Source organism: Onychomys torridus, chromosome 2 (genome assembly GCF_903995425.1).
Source record: "Onychomys torridus chromosome 2, mOncTor1.1, whole genome shotgun sequence".
NCBI classification, from domain to species: Eukaryota; Metazoa; Chordata; class Mammalia; order Rodentia; family Cricetidae; genus Onychomys; species Onychomys torridus.
This window is the reverse complement of record NC_050444.1, coordinates 98,944,139-98,963,902: the sequence shown is the minus strand read 5'-3', so window position 1 is coordinate 98,963,902 and position 19,764 is coordinate 98,944,139.

The following is a 19,764-nucleotide window of genomic DNA, read 5'->3' as shown; positions in this document are numbered from 1 at the left end:
TAGATTTTGGGGAGTTGCTTACAATGTATTTTTTATTTACTTAGGTAGTATTATATCCTTCTGGGATCTTTGATGTAGTTGAAGACTAGTTATACTGTCTTCTTTGGTTACGATAAAAGATAAATTAGATATGAAACTTTAGACTCACAAATATAGGATAGAATATTTTCTTTAATTTTGCCAACTACAAATAGACTAGATATTGTAACTGTGATTCTTGCTTAATAACTGTTTTGTTGCATGTAATTTTACTATGTTGAAGTTAAAACCTTCCTTTTGATTAGATAGAAAAGGGGAAGTGCTGTGGAATATCTTTCTGTATGCTGTGAATATGTGTTGCTCTGATTGGTTGAAAAATAAAGCCGTGGGCCTATGGCAAGGCAGCTTAGAGACAGATGGTAAATCCAGGCAGAGAGATAGGAGACAAGAAAGGAGAGTGGGGCAGACACTGCTAGCCACCATCAGGAGAAGCAAGATGTAAAGTACCGGTAAGCCACAGGTATGTGTCAAGGTATAGATTTATAGGAATGGGTTAATTTAGGATATAAGCTAGCTAAAAAGAAGCCTGCCATGGCCATAGTTTGAAAATAATATAAGCCTCTATGTGTTTACTTGGGTCTGAGCAGATGCAGGACCAGACAGGACACAGGAAAACTTCCAACTACACTTGACCATTGTAATTAATCTCTTCTTTTGTCCTCTTGATGTCAGTTTATAATTATTTTATTGAGAATTTTTGCGTCTTTGTTCATAAATTATATTAGTCTGTAATTTTCATTGTTTGGTGGCTTTTTATATTGTTTAGGTATCATGAAAATAGTGATAGTAGTGGATTTATAAAAAGAATTAGAAATTTACCCTAAGATTCTATTTTGATGAATAAATTCAGTGATGTTGGTGTCAGTTCTTTGAAAGTCTGGTAGAGTTATGCACTGAATCTATCTGGTCCTGGGCTTTTTCAGTTCAGAGATTTTTTTTCATTACTTATTCTATTTCCCTAAGGGTTATGGGTCTATTTTAAATGTTTCATCTTGATTTGACTATGGTAGTTCATATATATCATATACATCCATAAATCAAACCATTTCTTTGTAATTTCATTAGCTTTTGTTGGTTTTCTTGTACTTAAATAAGTTTTTTTCTGTCTTCTCCAAGTTCATCCAAGTTTTTTCTTATATCATCATGAAATTCCACAAGTTATTTAATCACATTATATTTGTTCTTTTAAATTGTGTGTCCTCTGTTTCATTCAAGTAACTCCCATTGGAGAACATTTACATAGAACTGGTTATCGTTGGAGGGAGTGTGTTGTCTTGGTCTACCATATTGTTTGTGGTTTGTGACAGGACCTGGGTGTGTGGATTTTGTTTGTTGGTTGTATGCCTGATATGTGATTTTAGCATGCCTAAATTTTGTGGAAATTTGGTTCTGTTTTTGCTATTTCCCAAACTCTATTAATTGCAAGTCAGGAAGGATTGAGCATGTTAGTGTTGATTATTGATTAGAAATACTAAAGTAACTCCAATCCACTAACAGCTAGTGTGACAGGGTAAGAATCGGTCTTAAGAATACTGTGAAATTGGGTGAGATCCAAAAAAGCACTCTTGTGCAGGTCTTAGCTTCATAGGCTTTTCTCCATCCAGTTTGGCATGCACATTGGTGTCATCCTTTTTAGCTCATGTTTGATCAGTCATGTTGGTGAGACTTTATGGGGGCACCTTCTGCTATTAGTAGGAGACATAACCTCACAGCTTCCTGGTCCTCAAACCCTTAAAATCTTTCCACCCCACTTTCTACAATGTTCCCTGAGCCTTAGGTATGGGAGTGTGTGGTAGATGGGTCCATTTGGATGGAGCTCCTCAACTCTGCATTTTGATTGGTTGTGGTTTTCTGTAGTGGTCTCGTATATTGCAAAGAGAAGTTTCTTGATGAGGAATTTTTATTTATTTTTATCTGTGGATAGAAGGAAAAATGTTCATATATTGTTATTAGGCTTTATACTGGTTTAGTAAATTATTGGTTGTAGATTCTCCTGCCATAACCATGGCTTCATTAGCAGTGAGTAGTTAGCTAGGTTTCTCATACCAGAAGGTACCATGCAAGTTTCCAAAGGAAGGAGGCAACCAACAGTCCTACCCAGCTATGATTCCTGTGAACTATATCAATGGCCAGAATAGCACAATGTCCTTAACAGTACAGTAGTGGCACACATACCTTGGTGATGACCAACATCTCTCTAATTGGACGTAAGACTTTCTCAACAAGAGGGATACGATGCCAACCTTATTTTTAACATTTGAAATGAGTATATTTATCATTCAATCTGTTTTATAAAATGTTGAGTCATGACTAAGAACATACTAATAATAATCAGGATGGTGTGTTGGTTTGAATGATAATGGTCCCATAGGCTCATATATTTGAATCTTTGGTCCCTACTTAATGGAACTATTTGGAAAAGATAAGTAGGTGTAGCTTTGTTGGGATATGTGTGATCTTGGAGAAGGTTTATCACTAGGGGTGGAATTTGAGCTTTCAAAAGCCTGCACCAGGTCCAGTTTCTCACTGCCTGCACTTGCTCTCAGCTACTTCTCCAGCACCATGCCTGCCTGCCTGCCACCATGCTCCTACCATTATGGTCATGGACCATAATTAGACATTTCCTTCCATAAATTTCCTTGGTCTTTTGGGGAATATTATTTTAAGGTATGCTATTTTTGTTTATGTTGCACTTGTTTAACTCTGTAAAGCTGTGATACTTTGCCTGTCTAAAACACCTGATGGTCTAATAGAGAACTGAACAGCCAATAGCAAAGCAGGAGAAAGGACATATGGGGCTGCCAGGGAGAGAGACTATATAGAAGGAGAAATCTGGGGAGAGAAGAAGTTGCCAGAGAAGGAGAAAGGCCCAGGGGCTGGCCGCCCAGCTACACAGCAAGCCACAGAGTAAGAAACAAAGAAAGATGTACAGGAATAGAAAAGGAAAAGCCCAGAGGCAAAAAGTAGATGGGATAATTTTAAGTTAAAAAAGCTGTCAAGAAATAAGCCAAGCTAAGGCCAAGCATTTATAATTAAGAATAAGCCTCCATGTGTATGTTATTTGGAATCTGGGTGGTGGGCCCTCAAAAAGAGCAAAAACAAACAATGTTGGTCATGGTGTTTCATCACAGCAATAGTAATCCCAGCTAGACAAATGGGATGGCTGTTAGCCTTCACAGTCAAAATTAGGATTTCATTTTCAGATGAAACATGGAATTTTGCCCTTCAATTCCCTAAATTCTGAGAGAGACCAAAGGTCATTTTCATTGGTGGTAGTCATAGCTCCAAGACATTTACATTTATTATTTCTGCTAAAAAACAGGTCAGAGTTTTGGCTTGCTAGGGCTTCAGTAACAAACTACCATAAACTAGTTAGTTTAAATCACAGAAAGTTATTGCCTCACATTTCTGGAAGATACACTACTAGGGTCAGGGGTGTTGTTTCCTACTGTAGAAGCACTGCTTCTGCCTTTATTATCTTCGTGTTTCTCTCTCTCTCTCTCTCTCTCTCTCTCTCTCTCTCTCTCTGTGTGTGTGTGTGTGTGTGTGTTTGTGTTCTTGTTCAGTGTTCAAAGATCTCATTTTTAGTAAGAACAATTGCCACATTAGATTAGTGTTCATTCTCATGACCTCAGTGTAATGAATTATCTACGGGTTTATTCCAAATAAGACCTTATTTCAGAGATACTGTATAACAGAACTTGAATTTTGAGGGACACAATTCAACTCTTACTAGTCAACAACAACCATTCCAAGGCCAAATAGCCCTTCCCCAAGCTCATGCCTGTCGATGGGTACCTACTGAAGGTAATATGAAGCATTGGGTATAAGCCTCTGTCTGACCACTGCCTGCTCATGTTAACGTTTATCAGAGAAAACTGGCACCTCTAGCCTGTAGCTCACCCTGTCCTGGACTTCTCAGTTTAAGGAGATGCCCTGTGCACACCCAGCTGGAACTCATAGGCACTGTGATCTCTGGCCCTGTGCCGGTACTGGTTCTCCAAGCAGATAAATGGTGAGCCCCCAGAGTTTCCCACTTGCCTACCTCTTTTTGTCAAGCTAGTTATCCCAGTGACTGTCATAAAGTGAGTATTTCACTGTTCATTTCTCAGACTCTATGAAGACCCAGGACAGCTTAGCGATGATCTGCACAATTCCGTTTAGGTCTAATACAGGCCTTCAGCTTGCTTAACAGCCCAGGGACTATAACACAGACTTTGATGTTCATATAATTTTGGTTCATTTGTCCATTTTAAAATAAGATGTGTTTAGCAAGTTTTTCTGCTGTTGTTATAATTCTGAAAACTGGCTGCTTCTTCTTCTTCTTCTTCTTCTTCTTCTTCTTCTTCTTCTTCTTCTTCTTCTTCATCTTATTCTTATTCTTATTCTTATTTTTATTCTTTTATTCTTATTCTTATTCTTATTCTTATTCTTATTCTTATTACCCAGCAAAACGCTGCGGCAGATTTAGGAACAGAAACTTAATCAAAGAAGAAACCATAATCTAAGATTCCAAAAGCCTGCCACAAATAGCTTCCATGATACTTCTGAACATGAAAATTATACCTTGTAAGTCAGAAAAAATGGTTATAGAAGAGCAAACACAGTGGAGGCTGAGTTCTCCAATGATGATGGTAGAAGTGGTATAATCCTGTCCAATTTCCCTGTTCTTTAGAGCAGTGAGACTCAAAACTATATTCCCTAGAGTCACAAAGCAGCATCACCTGAGGTCACAATGGAAATGCAGGTGCTGGAGCCACACTCCTGGCACAAAGTCAGAACCTGGAGGATTTTAACTAGCTCCTATGGGAGAGGCTTTACTCTACAGAACTGGATCTTATCTGTGACTTCACATTAGCATTTTCAAAGCTATAAAGAAAACAAACTGTTGTCAGAGTCCTAAACCCATGGTTAGATCATAAACTCTTTGGTGAGGCTGGGGATGGGAATTTTGAGGAAGCTCCTCAGATGGTCTAAAAGGGCAGCCAGAATCCACCTATGAATCAGCCACTTCAGGCCCTGCTCCAAGGAGGAGGAACCCCTATGGGTTGCTGTCAAAGGCATGGGTCCAGCCTCCTCCTCTGCCCCCTCCAAACCACTACCCCCCAAGAGCAGCTGGAAACTTATCTCTTTCCCACGTTTGAGTGCAGCACAATATATTGTTTGAACAATGGTTTCTGTGGCTAAAAAGTACAAACATTAATTCTCTAAAGGATAATAAATTGTAAAAGTCCAGAGCCCCTATTTCCTTCTACTTCTGTGTCATGGGGAAAGTGTAACAATAAAATAAATTATCATCAGAGACTGTAAGGAAAGAAGGGTGACAGGAGACTCCTCCTGAGGTGAGAGGAAATGGAAGACCAAAAATGAACTCATGGGCAGGCAAACCTGTAGGGAACTTCAGGAGGCTGCAATTCCAGAAGCCGCTTAGCTAACCGTATCCTCTGAGACCCCTTGCCCATCAGAGCAGGAGTTACCCTACCACAAATGACAAAAATGTTCAACTTTTGATAAAATTTATGGCAGAAAGGCACAAATTAGAGGCCTTTTCCTGGCTCTCAGTATCCAGTATTAAGTCAATAAGTAGAAGTCAGTATACATGAAGTACAGTGGTTTAAAATAGTGAAATCATCAAAGATGGGGGGCAACCACAAAGACAGCCCATACTGGAATTTTTCATGGAAAAATTTATAAAAGGAAGTAGAATTTTAGGATATCTATTTTAAATATATTATTTTAACTGGGGTCATTTAAGTACCTCAGTGAAGGTATATAAGGAAGAAGAAATTTTTTTTTTTAAAGTTGGATAGTTTTATTAAGCAAGGTAAGTTGTAGTTTGAAAGTCAGTACTCCCTCTTTCCTGTCCCATACACACATATACACACACTCAATAGGGCTTTCCCACTTATTTGATTAGGAGCTGCCAAATAGCCACTAGGTCCTTGGAAAAATGGAACGTACTAGCAGTGGCCAGGCCGATGACAGGTGTAACCTCTGAGTAAGCACAAAAAGAGAACAATAGTTAGATTTGAAGAGGTATGAAAACAAAAGGCGACATATGTCATCAGTGTCAACCAAACGGATGGAGAGGGTAGCAAGCCTGGCAGTTGGGAAGACAGAGGTGGCTGTCAAAGGTTTTGAAAACAGGAAGCTCCAGTGGAGGGGATGCATGCCTAGGATTATACCACTAAGTGATCACCACAGGCTCTTTCTTCCATTCCTCACTCCAACTGAACAAATAAGAAATCAGAGTCGGATGAACTCCCCATAAAATACTCACAAAATTATGTTGTGATTTCAACTGTCATGAATGTGCACCTTGCTCTGGAATTCCTAACAAAAGACCACAAGTATCCTGTCAGAGAAGAGCTGAAATGAATTTTTTTCCTTTGGGGGAAACAAGAACCAAGAAATAGTGAAAAACAAAACAAAACAAAACAAAAAAACAACCCACACACAAGTGAAAATACACAGCCCTGTAGCTTGACTTCAGGGACCTTTTGTGATGACTTTGAAATTCCTGAAGGACAGGATCTATGTAACTCATGGTTTATGACACCCAACAGCAAGCACAGGACCTTTAATTTGAAAGAAACTATGCAGAGAAACATAAACATGCACAGAATGTTTGCATTGCTTCCCAGGGCTTTTTGTAAAAAAAAGTTCCTATGCTTTATCTAATAAACACAGATTATATTTAAAAAATAAATGAAAATTAGAGTTAAAAGTTCTCCAACCCTATTTGTATAATATTTTTAAATGATCCATGGAGATGACATGTAGTCTCTATCTATCCTATGCATCTATCTATCCTATCCTATAGTATTTTCAAACACCAGAATCCTGTTTATCCACTCACTCTTACAACCAGTTAGCAAAACTGAAGCTGAAGTTTTCTCCAGTCCCATCAGGACCCATAGCCACTCAGACCTAAATAAACACACAGAGGCTTATATTAATTAAAACTGCTTGGCCATTAGCTCAGGCCTACCACTGACTAGCTCTTACATTTAAATTAACCCACAATTTTTACCTATGTTTAGCCACATGGCTTGGTACCTTTTCTCAGTTCTACCTTCACATCTTGCTTCCTCTGTCTCTGGCTGGCGACTCCTGACTCAGCCTTCCACTTCCCAGCATTCTCCTCTCTGCTTATTCTGCCTATACTATACTCCCTGCCTGGCTATTGGCCAATCAGAGCAACACATTCACAGCACCCTCCCTTTTTAGAAAGAGATTGCATTTATAATCAACTTGCTTTAAATAAAAATAAATATTCATAAACAACCCAAAGGGTACTCAGAGGAATTAAATCTGGCAGATAGATGTGTTTCACTTTGCAGAATTTGGAAAATTGAAATATGTACACCATACCATTGATACTTAGTCAGGATTTCAATGGGCAACTGCTTTGAGTTCTGAAAAAATCTGTTTCTGTAATCACATATTTGCTAGAAGTTATGGCCATCATGGGTATACCTGAACAAATTAAAACTGACAGTGCTCCAGCATATGTCTCTGGTAAAATGAAACAGTTTTTTGCTTATTACAATATAAAGCATATTACAGGTATACCACATAATCCTACAGGCCAAGCAGTTACAGAAATATCAAACAGAACTATAAAGGATATGCTAAATAAACAGAAAAGGGTTACAAATCCCCCCCCCCAAAATAGACTGCATAATGCTCTATTAACTTTGAATTTTCTCAGTGATAATGAGAAAGGCACAACAGCTGCAGAGAGACGTTGAATAATGGAAAAAAAAAACTACACAATTTAACCAGCCAGGTATTATAACCGCAATTATTGCTTGATAACTGTTTTTTATATGTAATTTTACTCTGTTAAAGTTGAAACATTCCTTTTTAATTAAACAGAAAGGGGAAATGCTGTGAATGTGTTGTTCTGAGTGATTGATAAATAAAATGCTGATTGGCCAGTAGCTAGGCAGGAAGTATAGTATAGGCAGGATAAGCAGAGAGGAGAATGTTGGGAAGTAGAAGGCTGAGTCAGGAGATGCTGCCAGATGCTGCTGCCATGAGAAGCCAGATGTAAAGTACCTGTAAGCCACAAGCCATATGGCAAATTATAGATTAATAGAAATGGATTAATTTAAGATATAAGAACTAGTAGCAAGAAGCCTGCCACGGCCATACAGTTATAAGGAACATAAGTCTCTGTGTGTTTACTTTGGTCTGAGTGGCTGTGGACCCAAATGGGACTGGAGAAAACTCCAACTACACAAAACTAATTAAACTAGAGATTCCCTAGGTGCTACAAGGGCAGAAAGGCAGGCAGTTCAGATGCTGCTGGGTCACCTTCTCTTCATTCCAGATTTACCTGGAAAGTCTTCCATGACCCACTGGGGCACTTAGCAGAGCTCATTGAAAACCACATCTGGTGTTTATAATGTTATATAGCATATGAAGCATATGGAACAAGCTAATACAAATAAAGTGATGTTCAACCGTAGCAACTGATCACTACTTAAGCCATTAACATAATCATTGATTCCTATGTCCATCATCTGGGTAATATCTGCATAGACTTGCTTGTTCCAAGATTATCAACTCCTCAATTCAAGTTTTATTTGGGGAGGAAAGAGTTCCCCTTAAAAGAAAAGATAATAATGAAAGCAGCAAAATGTAATAACCAAATCTGTAATCCCAGCTACTCCAGAAATTTAGGCAGGAGGATTACAGACTGAAGCTAGTCTGAACTATATAACAACTCAAGACCCACAGATTTAGCAGATCGGCAGTTTTAGCAAAATTTTGCTAAAGATTTGCTAAAAGATTTGCTTCAGAAATAAAAATAAAGGAGTTGAGGTGATAGCTCAGGGCAGGGTGCTTATCTACCACAGACAACCTAGTAAAACTCCATCACCTGGTGAGAGAGGCCCTCTTTTAAGTTGTTGGTCAGGGTTGTCCATGAGGCTCCCAAAACATTGCAGCCTATCTCTACTACCCCTTGTTGCCCCTGTGAGGTGGAGTTAAGTCCCTATTGCTGAAGACACCATGCACTTTGGACACAGGGCCCAAATGCCCTGAGTTGGAACTCACCTGGAAACTTCTTCCCTGAGGACAAGTGTTTATGGAACAGAAGGTATGAAGGAAGCTTCTGGTGGGGGAAGAACCAACAGCTCTCAACCTTCTGGTTTCCATGCACTGAAGGAACTGTCATTCCACATATCCTTCTGTAGCTTTCCTGCTCTTACCACTGCCTTTACACCACCACCACCAGCCCGGCCCTTTGTCTACAGTTACCTGTTTTGCTATGTTCATCATCCTCACCAGCCCAGCCCTGTGTCTATAGTTATGTTTTGCTATGTGGCTTTACTTCACAACAACTAACATATTGGAATGGAAAAACTGTAAGTACATCTGACAGTATCACAATAGTCATAATGGCAAACATTTACATAACATGTGCTATGGGTTATGCACTATGTTAAGCATTTTATACAAATTAGCACACTCAATTGTGTTAAGAACCTGTTTCATAGATGAGGAAGCTAAAGCAATAACCAAATTGCCTAAGGTCATGTGGCCCCTTACTCATAAGTGAGTCTGGCTGCAGAATCTTTGTTACAAACTCCTCGCTTCCGAAAATAAAAATGGTTCATGGGTACAGGATATAGTAGGGAAAGCCAACTGAACATGTTTGTGATAAATTTTTATATAAAAAAAAAAGTCGGGGATAACAGACATGGGGAATTTATCTGGCAAAGATCCCTGGAAGGAAATGGAAGATAGAAAAAATTCCAAAAGGCTTTAAAGTATCCACTTCCATGTAAATACCAGAAGGAACAGAACTAGTCATCCGGCCAATGTTACAAGGAGGAATTCCTGACGGAAATGCAGTGACTCATCTACAGAGAGGGATATTTGGGGGTACTCCAGAACAATTACTTAGACTAAGTTGATATTTATAGATTAAAGTATAATGACAGCCCATACATTATAAAAATTGAAAGTGCAAGTGCATTGCTCTCTATCATGCATCAAATGAGGTGAGCTAAATGGGTAAACTAATTGATTTGGCAGAAATTAAACCACATGTAATTTCTTCAAGAACATAGATAGCAGTTAATTATTTTCCATATCATATTCACATTTCAATATGGGAGCTGCTACACTTGCATGGATGTGTGGTGGGAGTAAAGGTGATGGGTGTTTGCAGCTGGTTGGGAAACCACAAATAGTCAGGAATTGTTAAACCATTACTGAGACAGGTGTTTTGTGCCTTTCAAGTTTTTTTTGTTGTTTTGTTGAGATAGCGTCTCCCTGTAGCTCTGGTTGGTCTATAGACTCATAGAGAGTGACTTGTCGCTGCCTCCAGAGTGCTGGAAGGCTGGAGTTAAAGGTATGTACCACTAACTATGCCAAGCCCCACTCAATAAAAAAAAATGATAAATAATAAAAAAGAATAGAAAGTGGCATTCCAATTTTCAAATAAGAAAATTGAGACCCAAAGTGATGGTGTAACAGCGTGCTGAGGCAAAGAGAAGTGGTGTAACAGGCACTCCAGTAATGAATTACAGGCAGACGAAGAGAGCAAGGCTGGCTGCTACAGCGGGAACCAGAGCCAAAGTCAGAGACGGAATGGTGCCTATGAGCTGTCCAGATACCACTGTTAGTAAAGTGTTTGCCTCACAAGCTTGAAGACCTGAGTTCAATCCCAAGAACCTTCGTGAAAATGCTAGGTGTAGTGAGGCATATTTACAATCCCACTGCTGCTGAGGTGGAGACAAGAGGATGCCTGAGAACCATGGCCAGCCAGACTGGCCCTACTGGTACATTCTAGGCCAGTGAAAGACCCTGTCTCAAAAGACGTAGGCAGTGTTTTTGAGGCTAGCAGTCAGGGTTATCCTTTGCACTGACCCCACACATGCACACACCAACATATTCAATATATACACACATACGATGTTTTTAGGTTATATCCATATGAAGCAGTTATTATGTAATTGTTAATTAAAAGGCATCACAGAGATGTGAGATGTTTCATCTAAGATTACCATGATGTAATTCTGCCTTTTCTTCCACATACCTTTTGTGGTAAGGCCTGAGTTCTGCATGAAAAGGTCATTGGTTGGTGACTACACAGTCCAAAAATTCACTAGAAGTGAATAATGCTAAATATTTCTGTTTTCTATGCTTTGAATATTGTTCTAGCTTACCTAAACTTATTTTATTATGAAATTATGCTAACAGTATTGCACAGAAAATTACTCACTGTTTGCATTCTATAGCAAGAAAGTAACTTCAGGTCTACACTCACGCTAGCACCTTAATCTATTGCTTTTCACTCTTGACTTCAGGCTTTCTCCTTGGTTTAATTCAGCTGATACACCTTGTCTCGTGACACCTCCAATATTTAGTCCCTTTTCTCCAGTGAGTATATTTTTAAACTTAGGAATGATGTTTGAACTACATTCATGGTTCACATATTTTGTAATGGGCTAATAACAAACAACATCAATATGAATAAATAATGATAGACCATTTGGAAATACATGTATTTTTGTTTGTAGCCAGATAAATATATTTGTAGAAATTTTTCTGTAAAAGAGGTGATATCCACTGAATTTCAAACTTTATTGAAACAATAAAGTTCAAATCGACACCAAAGTCAATGCATGAGGTTTCTGCACAGACAGGAAAACAGACAGATGTGGGTGGGAGCTTGGATGGATTATTGGTTTCATCTGTCATTCCTGACTGGTCAATAGTCATGAAATCTTTTGGTTGACTAATATTCAATAAGTGCCTTTTCTCCCAACTTTGTTCAAAACCTAGAAAAATATTGACAGAGATTAAACATGAAGAGTAAGGTAAGCACTCTGGTAAGACCATTGTACACATACTTGAAGAAGTCTGATGTACATGCTATGTTAGGAGCACTGACTCTATTTTATTGTTCTGGTCTGGCAGAAATAAACCCTGGCACAGCTGATTTACAACTTTGGGCACTGCAGTCACTGATCAGTCCAAATGCATCAATCCTACAAAAGTTGTGTTTCTTGTGTGGTCACTGGTGGCTATTTGACAACTATGATTTTTATCATCTGCAAAAAGAAACATGTATTATAGACACTTCAAGGAGGCATAAACAGAGAAGAAAGCTCAGTGCAAGAGCTCACAGTCAATGACAAAAAATGGAAATGCTCTATTGTCAAAGTATTTTTGCTTTTCCTTAACTTGTATTATTTTAAGTGATTTTATTTTCAGTTGTTTTTGTCTTAGAGCACAGAATACAAGAAGAGCCAGGACTGTGATTTCCATTGAATTCTAGATTTGAAAAGGAAGAATTCTTTGAAGGTAAACTGTGAAGGCTGTGTTATAATTCTTCAAATCTAAGATAACTTTGCTTATGAAATGGAACTCTGGTTCAATGTTGGCTCTAAGAAGAAACACTATTGGCAGTCAAACACGTGCCCCTTCTGTCTGAGAAATATTTCTACTTCAGAGAAGGTAGGAGATGGCAACACCACTTGAAACTGGTAAAAGATGAGTTTCCTTCCTAATCATCATCGTATCAACATCTTTCAAAGGAAACTACATACACACTACGTAACAGAGAAAGTCAGGAAATCTGCTCATCTTGGGCGGGGGTGGGGTGGTGGGGTGGTGGTGGGGGTGGTGAATTTACTTTGTAACTGCCCAATGGGATAGGGCATTGGTCATTGATTCTGTCATCTAGAAACCCAAGGGATCCTTAAACCAGCCCTCTTCCCATCAGCTACTGCAAATGCCAAAGTAAAGAAAATGTTCGCTGCTTGTAAGTGGAAATTGAGGTGTTCCTCCACGGTATTGTATAGAACAAATGATTCCAGGAAGAATCCCAATTCTCATCCAGAATAAACTACTAACGAAGGTACTGGAGTAGGAAGTCTGGGGATCAAGAAATAAATATTTGGAGTCTCAAGATGATGGTGAAAATCCTCTGAGAGTGCGTCAGGGTTCCCTTCTCCTCAGTAGCCCCATTTTAATTCATGGAGCCATAGCATGAGGCATTTCATCACTCTGGAAGGTACTAAGGACAAGAAGTGGAAACTGTGTTCCAAAGGGGTTGCTGGGGCTAAACCAGGACAGGAAATCTCAATACTAATGAAGGAGGCCGAGGAAAGCAAGCCGACAAAAAGAAAAAAACTGGGTCACAAAAACAGGAAAGGAAACTGACAGTGACCAAGTGACAGAGTTCAGTCTATCCATGTTAACTTCAGAGATAAATAGAAGGGTGCACACACTTCTATTCTGGTCGATTAGCCACAATATCCCACAGGATGAAACCAGAAGCAATCAGCCAGAGTCTTTTACTGGTTTCTTTAACTCCCAGTGATGAATGAGGCCACCCACCAGGACTTTCAAAACTATCTCACCACAAAGTCTCAGGAAAAAAAAATCCAAATTTTAAAGAGAGTATAGGGATGCTATCAATGCCCCAACATTCTCATATCTGTATGCCTTAGTTACAGAGAGAGAAAAAACAAAACAAAAACAAAAAACAAACACCTAAAAGCGAAATCTGCTCTCATAATACAGTCTACTAACTCTCTATAAACCTTTCTTAGTAAGAATCTTAAAACGTTGCCCCTAAATTTGAGATTTTTGGTTTACCTTTTAGTCTCACTAAATATTGCTCCTTCTTTAAAAGGAGGATGGAATAAATAAAAGATGTATAGGACTAATGTCTACTTGGCAATCTACATAAGCAACTCATCACAATGAGAGTCAGATTCTAGTGTGCCAAACTTCAGGAAGCCGAAATCATTGAACCCAAACTGGGGTGAAGGGAGGGCGGGGTGGAGGGTGGGCGGGGTGGGCTGTATTTAAATTTAATCCCAAGTGAGCGTAGGAATCTACGGAAAGGACAAAGTAAGCCGGGTGTAATTCCTCGTTCAAATAATTTTTCAGCTACTGTAATTTCAAATACGTGTGGCTTGTATATGCATGACTCTACAATTTTTGATAGATTTCAGGAAATCGGTTCGGCTCTGGACCTCAAGGCTTGCTAGCGTGTTGGAATGCTGCCCTTAGCTCAGTGGGTGCTCCAGGGGGCGAACAGCTGCAGCACTTGAAAGGCCTCCCATTGTGCCTTTCTCACTGTGGCCCTGGGAACTGCAGCTGAGGGAGGTCTATCCACCCTGCTCTGCCTTTATTGCTGCTCAGTGTACCTTCCTTTACTCTTGATGCCGAAAATGAGTTTCTTCCCGTTGCCTTCCATTTTGTATTAATAAAGTTAGTCTACTACGTTCCCACATAAAGAATTTGGCTATAAAATACAATTTCCTCCTCAGTTTGAAGTGACTGTTTTACTGAGTCACGTGATGAAAAGGACACCGATCCTTGCAATTTCCTAATGGCAAACCTCCTAAGAAATATTTGTGCAGGTTGAACGGAGACTGGCCTGGCCCTATGAAACAGAGCCCTCCTGGGGCTTGTTCCACCAAAATAGCCATACTTTTCTTCTTTAAATGTCAAAGACCCTCCTCCAAATACTCGATTCACGCAACTGCTGACTATGCGTGCAGACATTGTCATCCCTTTAACCATATAGGTTCTGCTGTCAAAGGGCCCTGAAAAAACAGGAAGCAGGTTAGTTTGCTTTATATTTTGTCACACATTTATCCTGTGTTGAGTGCTTCCTCATAGCTTTCACTTCTCTAGTCTTCGCAAGCCTGAAATGTACCTATTTAATACTCAAATTTTAAAGAACAAGGGTCCAGGGATGTTCAAGAAATTGTTCACAGAAAAAATTCAAGTGACAGAATTAGATTTTGGACTGAGTTTTGCCGACAGTTTAAGCTATTTTTCATTTTATTTCTAAAAAAGCATGCTGGTCCTGGCACTGTCAGTTACCATTTTCTTTCCTTTTATCAAGGCATGCTTCAGTGGAATTTTCCTCAGAGGTGTAAGGCATAATTGCATTTGGGCAGCCATAACAAAATTTCGTGTGGGAGGGAGGGAGAGAAACAGAGCTGGGAGAAGGAGAGAAGGAGGGAGACAGAGAGAGGAAGGGAAATAGAGGGAGAGGGAAGGAAGGTCTGTGGGGAGGCGTGTTCACTTGCCAGGTAAGAGAGCCCAGTCCCACCCTAGGATACAAAAGTCTCTCATGCAAGGGTCTGGGTTGAACTTCCCCTTAGCAGTTTGATTAGACACTGGTTAGTTCTGTAGCTCTCTCAAAGGCCTGGGTATCTTGTTCAAATGTTGATCCTGGTTTTCTGGATCTGGGCTGGAGAGTTCAGCCTTTCAGGTAAGACTCTGGATGCCGCTGTGGCTAGTGGTTCACTGACCACACTTTGAATAGCAAAGGTGTAGAGGCTATACATATGACAATGGGAGGCTAATCCCACTTTCTAGGACAGGTCGTCCCCCCCCATCCCCCCCCGCCCCCCCGCAAAGGAATCCTCTTGCAGACTTTCTTAGCTGGAGGAAGCCTTTGGTGTTCAGAGATTTGCATGACTCGCCCTGTTGACAGAAGGACTTGCTTTGATCACTCTTGCATGATCTTGTGATCCATTTGTTTCTTTTCTTTCTAGAAGTGCCAAAAACTGCCAGCAATAGGTAAAAAGGGATATTTTCTACATCTATGCTCTGATAACTGTACCCTGCCTTTAGCAAGACATGAATTCCAACTTATTAGGTATGTTTGATTATAGCTCATTCTTAACAGACTTACTGAAAAATTTTTGACTAAATGTTAATTAGAAACCCATTTGTGTGTGTGTGTGTGTGTGTGTGTGTGCGTGCGTGTGCACGCATGCGTGTGCATGTTTTTAAATATAGCTATGGTGTTAAAGTTTTGCATATGAAGTTTTACCATTATAGCAAACATACAGGAAAGAAAGTTGAGTAAAAAAATTACTTATTAGTAGTGGCATGAGAGTTGGCTTCAAATAGCAGTTTTATATGTCAGCATATGTTCGTGTGTGTGTGTGTGTGTGTGTGTGTGTGTGTGTGTGTGTGTGTATGATATGTGTGTGGTGTGTATGCATGTGTGTCTGTGTGATTTGTATGCATACACACGTGTGTACACACATGCCATGACAAACATGTGCAGAGACCAGCTAGGAGGAGTCAGTTTTCCCCTTCCACTAAGTAGGTTCCAGGGATCCAACTCGGGTTGTCAGTCTTGGCAGCTAGTGCCTATACTCTCTGAACCATTCCACTAGCCTGAAAAATAAACATAGTTTGAAATATTTAATGAGCAGTTGCTGACGTACTTAACAGAATGAATGTTGTGTCTGCCTTGACTGTGCCTGCTGTGATTTTTGTCCTGCTGTCTGTCTGTGCTGTTGACTGGAGTTACATTTCTCATCGAATTCTTTATGAAGTCCAGAGTCCACGTTTCTGGAAAAGTGCTACACTCTTGGTTTGCTCCTAGAGAGCCACCTTCTCTTAGACCTGTCAGGTGCTAAGCATGCTGGAGGGATTCCTTCTGTAGTAAGTGTGCTCTAGGTAAGTGTGACATGTGGAGGAGAAGGAGCCGGAAGAATGAGCCTATCCTAATGTCTGTTCAGATGAGAAAAGAGAGTTTATGATGGGCCAGGAGTTAGCAAAACCTGGTGGAAAGTGTGTTTCAAATTCTGAGTCACTCAAGCTGTGTGGTGCTAAGATATGCCTGAATGACAGGGCAGTGGCATAATACAAATAATTTAGAAATAAATTTAAATAAATAAAGGAATTTGGAATATAAAAGAAGCATCTAATCCAAATAAGAAGAAAATGCACATAATTAAATAAATGATTGGTTCAATAGAGAACACCTTATAGCAAATGTACATTTCTAATAGGCCAAAGGTTTAGATGTCTGAAAAAAAATGCATAGACTTAAAGAGAAAGCAACAGAGAAATAATCAGTAATTTGGGTATAAGAAAAAAATCATGATGGGGTAGGGGAGACATAGCTCAACAGTTAAAAGCACTTTCAGCTCTTGCAGAGGACACAAGTTCTCTTCCCAAAACCCATATGGGAAAGCTCACTCATAACACCAGTTTTAGGGGTTCTAATAGCCTCTCCTGGCCTCTGTGGGTACCTACACTAGAACACACATAGATAGATAGATAGATAGATAGATAGATAGATAGATAGAGAATTTAAACTAAATTTTTTTTTTAATGAATCAGGTGTCTTCTCCTTTTATGTACCACTGTATACCATACACCACTCTATCACTCTGCTTCTCACCATATCTTCTCATAAGACTTTATGAATCAGGTAATTCCTAGCCAAGAAACAAAAGCAAAATGGTCCTGTTCACCCAGTGGGTACGTATGAAAACTGGTAACAAAATCAAGTACAACTCCACGAGAAGACACTGGAGGAGAACCAAGTTGGGCCTGTAAGGATTCACACACAATCTGTGACTGAGGGTTTATGCTGAATCATGGTCATCTATCCTACCAGATGGAGCTGAATGTCTTTAAGCTCTGGAGCTGTTTAAATGTTTAAACTTAAACTCAGTCATATTTAAATGGTGGTCTTACTTGCTATTATCCATTCTACATGAGATAATTGGTTTGTTCAATAAAACAATGTAGACCCTATCAAAAAAAAATTAATTGTGGGCTGGTGAAGGTTAGGAAAGGGCACTTTCCAAAATGGATGACCTGAGTTCCATTCCTAGGACCACAGGGTGGAAAGAGAATATGTGTAGGTTGTCCTTTGACTTCCACACACAAGCATGGGCATGCACACCTAGACACACACACACACACACACACACACACACACACACACACACACACACTAGATAGATAGATAGATAGATAGATAGATAGATAGATAGATAGATGATAGATAGATAAATAGATAATAAATCAACGTAATAGCAAAACATGTAAATGAATGAGAGCAGGCTCTGAAGATATAAAAGAAAGGAGAAGACAACTTTCTACACACAGCCTTACAGCCATTGCTCCACTGTACCAGTGGACTACAGGACTTGAGTAGCAGATATTACTGGTTCTGAAGCCCCTTCTTGTCTGCTCTTATACCAGTCTTGACTAAAGCACAGAATATATTTCAAATCCTTGACTTTCACTCAGCCTTCCACTTTACTGTGTTTGAGCTGATCACTGATTGCCTTTCTTCCATGCCACCCAACAATAGAGCCTTTCTGTGGTGGGTATTGTGTTCCCTGAAATATTGTGTGTTCCCCAAAATAAACATATCTGGGGTCAGAGAACAGACAGCCACTAGAACAAAGCCAAAAATGGTGGCTAGAAAATGGGTCAGAGAAAGCCACAACAGAAGTTGGGCAGTAGTAGCACATGCCTTTAATCCCAGCACTTGGGAGGCAGAGCAAGGTGGATCTCTGAGTTCAAGGCCACTTTAGAAACTGCTAAGCATGGTGACCCATGACTTTAATCCCAGAAACCCAACCTTTAATCCCAGGGAGTGGGGGCAGAAAGAGAAAGGTATATAAGGTGTAAGGACCAGGAACTAAGGAGTTAAGCATTTAATGAGTTAAGCATTTGGCTGGATAAGCGTTCAGGCTTTGGAGCAACACAGTTCAGCTGAGATTCATGTGGAGGAGGACTCAGAAGCTTCCAGCCTGAGGAAACAGGATCACCTGAGGAACTAGCAAGGTGAGATAGCTGTGGCATGTTCTGTGTCTCTGATCTTCCAGCAATCACCCCAATAACTGGCCTTGGGCTTGAGTTTCATTAATAAGAACACTTAAGATTCATTCTACACCTTTCTTTTAATTTTGCTGTTTGATAGCCTTTTATATTTGTTTTCTCATGCTTTCTTAGATTAACAAATGAAACCAAACATTTATCAACACTGTCAATGGCAGAAACAAAGAGGATAAGAATTTCAAGACTTAATCTGGTTTTTGAGGACAATATCCATCTTACTTGTCTTTGCTCCCAGAGAAGAATAACCTTCTCTTAACAATCAAATACTTGTCTATCTTAATTAACTAAGTAAGGAGAGTACAGAGCCTATCTGCTGTACTCTTGCTCCTGAAAACTGTGCTTGTCCACACACTGAGTTGCTTAAAAGGAATATTTCTTCCTAAAGCACAGACCAAAGATATAGAAGATAGAACTATTCCTGCAGTGGTTTGAATGTAACTGGTCCCCATAAACTCATAGAGAGTGGTACTATTAGGAGGTGTAGCTTTGTTGGAGAGGTTACAGCCTTGTTAGAGGGAGTGTGTCACTGTGTAAGAGGGCTTTGAGGTTTGCTATGCTCAAGATATCACCCAGTGAGTCAGTCAATTTCCTGTTGTCTGCAAGATGTAGGACTCTCAGCTACTCTATCACTACATCTGCCTGCATGGTGCCATCACGATGATAATGGACTAAACCTCTGAACTGTAAGCCATCCCAATTAAATGTTTCCTTTATAAGAGTTGCTGTACTCATGCTGTCTCTTCACAGCAATAAAAACCTAAACTAAGACAGAAGTTGATACCAGGGACTGGGGTGTTACTTTGCTAGGCCTTGATTTTGTGTTGGTTTGGAGGAATTTGGACTTTGGTACTTGGGGTTAGGAAAGCAGTGGAGTGCATTAAGCAGTGCTTAATGGGCCATACTAGTAGGAGCATGGAAGACAGAGGTGCTAAGAGTTATTTGAACTGTCAGTGACTCCCTCAAGAGTTTTCAGAGGAGAAAATTTTAATATGTTGCCTAGAGATCATTCTTATGATATTTTGGTAAGAAGGTTCCTGCCGTTTGTCCTTGTCTGAAGAGTCTGCCTACGGC